This window comes from Mastomys coucha, unplaced genomic scaffold (genome assembly GCF_008632895.1).
Source record: "Mastomys coucha isolate ucsf_1 unplaced genomic scaffold, UCSF_Mcou_1 pScaffold1, whole genome shotgun sequence".
In the NCBI taxonomy this organism is placed as follows: domain Eukaryota; kingdom Metazoa; phylum Chordata; class Mammalia; order Rodentia; family Muridae; genus Mastomys; species Mastomys coucha.
The window spans coordinates 16,301,104-16,305,644 of NW_022196891.1; the positions used below are offsets into that span (position 1 = coordinate 16,301,104).

At 33.0% G+C, this 4,541-nt stretch overlaps 1 protein-coding gene across 8 annotated transcripts in view; it reads right to left on the reverse strand.

The window, feature by feature from the left end:
- Ptpn4 (protein tyrosine phosphatase non-receptor type 4) overlaps nt 1-4,541 on the reverse strand; it is a 158,515-nt gene that overhangs the window by 116,877 nt on the left and 37,097 nt on the right. The window contains exon 3 of one of the 8 annotated variants that reach the window (XM_031380541.1): nt 3,722-3,813. The exons of the other annotated variants lie outside the window; for them this stretch is intronic. The gene's annotated coding sequence lies outside the window, so the exon portion shown is untranslated. The remainder of the gene's footprint in view (nt 1-3,721; nt 3,814-4,541) is intronic. 8 annotated transcript variants of the gene reach the window in all.

Below are 4,541 nucleotides of genomic sequence, written 5' to 3' on the forward strand. Positions count from 1 at the left end.
AAAAAAAAAAAAAAAAAAAAAAAAAAAAAAGACAACTGCTGGCCTAATAGGAAACAAACAGTAAAAAACTACCTCCACATTATAATACGGTAGATAGTGTAACAATGGGAAAAGATACATCACAGAAACAATTGATGAAAGGAGGAGTAGCTAACTTTACACTACATAATGAGACTTTGGCCTCAGAAAATTAGCAAGGAGAATCGCACAGTAATAAAACAATCCACAACCAAGACAATAATCTACAGGCACAAAATATATTAATCAAAATTAGAAAACTGAAATTAAAACATAGACAAATCCACAATGAAAAACTGAACTCCCATTTCTCAATAGCTGGTATAATTAAATACATTAGTAAGAATATAGGAAAATATAATAATAATAATATTAACTACCAGGTTCCAATAAGCATTTACAAAACACCTTGTCACTAACAAAAGAACACATATAACTTCCAAATGTCCCTTGAAGAATTACCATGAAATACCATATCCTGGGACACAAAACAAAACTAAATAAATATAACTAACGAAATGAAATTCTACAAAGTATAGTCCCTAAGAACAGAAGAATTAAGCTAGAAATTAACAATAGAAAAATCTCCAAACACAAGGAAGTAAATAGCATACTTTCTAAGTACATATGGGACAAAGAAGAAATCTTAAGGGAAACCAAAAAAATACATAAAACTAAAAATACAAGTTAGTAAAATTTGTGGGTCACAGATATACCATGCACTAATAAAGAAAATTTATAGGGCTGCATATATACAACAGGAAACCAGGACTCTAATCTCCTTAAGAACTCAGAGAAAAGCCTAAAAAACAACAGTGAACAGTGGGAAGGAAATACAAGAGAACAATTAAAGACTGCTTGCTATACAACCATCCAGGAGAAAAAGAAAATCAACTGGGATGCAAAGTTGATCCTTTTAAAAGATCAATGAACCAAGATTAACAAAAGAAAAGAAAAAAAGAATTAACATGGGCTAGAGAGATGGCTCAGTGGTTGAGACCACTGACTGCTTTTCCAGGGGTCCCTAGTTCAATCCCCAGCAACTGCATGGTGGTTCACAACCATCTGTAGTGGGATCCTACGACCTCTTCTGGTATGTCTAAAGAGAGTGACAATGTACTCACATACATGAAAAAGATAATAAATCTTTAACAAAAAGTATTAATGTTAGGAATGAAGTAGAAGGCACCATCTGAACCTTGTTGACATCAAACTGATAATGAAAACAATTTGCATTCAAGTACAATAATCTGACATACAAAGTAGTCTAATTCTTCAAAAGGCACAAAATATCAGAATTTAATTAATATACAGAACCATCTAAATAGCCCTGTAGCTATTTTAAATTTTGAATAGAAAACTTAAAACCCTATGGCATTTTCAAATCCAGATGGTTTGCTATTTAAGGAACGATTACCACTGTCTCTACAATTTCACAGGAAGCACACAAGACAGCACTTCTCATTTTCATTTCATTCTACTGAAACACCCAAGGCATAAAGAAGAATTCATCATTGTGTGAAACAACTGTATAAGAAGGGTTTTATTTATGAAGTGTGGCAAGGCTTACAGTTACACAATTGATCAATGTCATCTACCACATTAAATGAGTAAGGAAAAAAATCATATGAGCTTTTCAATCAATGCAGAAAAGCATCTGACAGAATTTACCACAATAAAAATTCTCAAAAAGAACAAAAAGAAAATTAACATGATTAAGGACATTTATAAAAGCAGTCTATATGGCTACTGTCCTAATTAATTTAATGCATAGAACCTAAACATTTTTATCCTAAGATCAGGAACAAAGCAAATAATTTAGTGAAAGGGACAGGGGGCGCACAGAAAGAAATAAAACTAGCCCTATTTGCAAAGTATGTAGTATAACGTAGAATACATGGAATTAAATTTAAAACATAATCCTATCTATAAAAGCTAAACAAAAAATAAAGTGTACAAATATAACAAAACATATACGGAATGTTCTGCTAAAAGCTACAAAAGATGAGTTAACGAGAGATGCTCAGTGAGGTGAGGTGCCCCACCATGTATGGCAACCTAAAGGGCTGTCGCATTGGCACGATGTGACTTTTAAATTATGTTTCTCACTGCGTATTTCTGAAGATGGACTGCTCTATAAGAACTGCTGAACCTGGTATATTTTACTCTGCAAACAAGAATTTTAACTATTCAAACCATAGAGTCTGAAGACTGTTATTAGAAGGATGTTTAAAATATAATTTTGAAAGCTCTGAGAACACCTGGGAATACTGATTTATTGTTCTGGAATATCAAAGAGTAGTAATATGCCAGGAATTTGAAAACACTGAGAAATGTGGGAATTTTTTCCAATCATATGCTATAATTCTAAACAGCATCACTGTTGGTTAATAAATATACTTTGTTTTCTTTTTCTTTTTTTGAGACAGGTTTTCACTGTTTGAGTTCTTGGCTGGCCTATGTAGGTAAAGATCTGACTGCCTCTGATGACGGAGTGCTAGAATTAAAAGTGTGCACCACCACACTGCCTTTTTAAACATATATACACATACACTTTAATGAACCATTCTTTTGGTGTCACACCTAAGAATACTTAACCAAATGTAGATACTTAAGATTTTCTTACATTTTCTTCTAAAACTTTCAGTTTGGGTCTATGCTTAAATCTGGTTCATAGAGTTCTTTAGAATATAGAATGAGAGGTACTATGTAGACTGAGGATCATCTGTCATGATATGTGTGTGTGTATACATATATATGTATATATACATGTGTGTGTGTGTGTGTGTGTGTGTGTGTGTGTGTGTGTATAAAACTCTCTGTCATGGTTGAAGTGTCCCACCCCTTTTACTTTTACTTTGGGGAAGGGGTGTGTATATGCAATGCACACATGTGGAAGTCAGAGGACAACTTGCCACAGTAGATGCTCCTTCCACTAAGTAGATTCTGGTGAGTCATCAAGCTTGGCAGAATCTCACTACCCTAACAATACCATTTTTGTTGTGGTTGCTTTATATTCAAGAGCAGTCAATGAATCATATTTAAGTGTAAAACCTAAAGTGCAAAATTCACACAAACACATATAATTTAAAAATCTTCAAACACATTTATACATTGTACTAGGTATAAATAATATACATAAGACTTAAAAGCATACAAAGAGATATGTGCAGTCTTCATGCAAATATTTATCATCTATGTAAAGAGCCTGAAATACCCACAGAACTTTTAGGTCCTCTGGGGTCCTGGAATTAATCACCCACGGACACCAAGATACATATACAACTAAATATCCTAATATAAAGAGGAGGGGAGTGTTAAGGTTAACAACTGTATACTCTTGGGATACAAGAGAACAAAGATTTTTAAAACAATCTAGAGGAATGAAGTGATCATATCTTTTCCTTTAAAATTTTACCTTTCTCACAAGAATATTATGCTGAATCTTAATTTTGTTTTATTTTTCTTCTACTGTGTACCTTAAGAAATTCTGATTTATATAACTTTCCTAGTGATCAAAATGTATGCTTTTATTTTGAAAACTAGAATACTGGGTTGGGTCTAAAACATTTTTTTTCTAAATGGTACTTCTTTTGACTAGCAAATAATCAATTACTTTAAAAATACACAATTAAGTACTGGTTGAGTTTCATGAAGAGGCAGGAATGGAGAACAAGCAATTGAGTTAACCTTCTTAAGTTACCTCTGGCCTTTCTTCCTTTTCTTGCTTCCTGGGTCAGTATTTCAGGGTTAGAAATCCCCAATATATTCTTTTAATCTCTTGGAACAAAGTTTCTAGGGCAATAGAATTGCTTAATTAGAAACACTGTTTAAAATGGAGAGAATCTAAAGATGTCAAGGATTTCAACTTCCCTAAGGAGAATGCACTGACTTAAAAGTCAAATACTCTTCCTATCTTTTAAATTATTAGTTTATTCTGTTTTAAATGACCATCTCTAAAAAATATTGTCATCATTTACCTCATTTATAAGGATTCTTAATTAAGTTTATCATTAATTAAAAGAATGCTCTTCAACTAGCTAATTTGCCTGGTAACCTTGGATTTACATGATAATTTGTCAATAAAATATGTCCAAATGCTGAAAAAACAAATATCATTTAAATAACCATTTTCTCATTTTACTAGTTTTCTGTGTTTCATTTGAAAAAGCTAAAACAAAAATACTAACAAATTGGAATTAGTACTTTGAGCTCTGTATAGACCAATAAAGGACTATTAAATGACCCTAGACTGTAAGTACACAAGCTAGAAAGTAGCAACAGTCAAGTGCTCCTAACAACCTTATCTACCACAACACCACACTGCATGGAGTTCTAATTTAAAATCTCTTGGGTTTTACACTTTATTTCAGGATCAGTGAGAAGCTCAAGAAGAGCCGTGCAACAACACATCTGACAAAGCACTGGCAACTCTTCTCCCTCTACTCTTCTCCCTCTACTCTTCTCCATCTACTCTTCTCCATCTACACTTCTCCCTCTACTCTTCTCCCTCTACTCTTCTC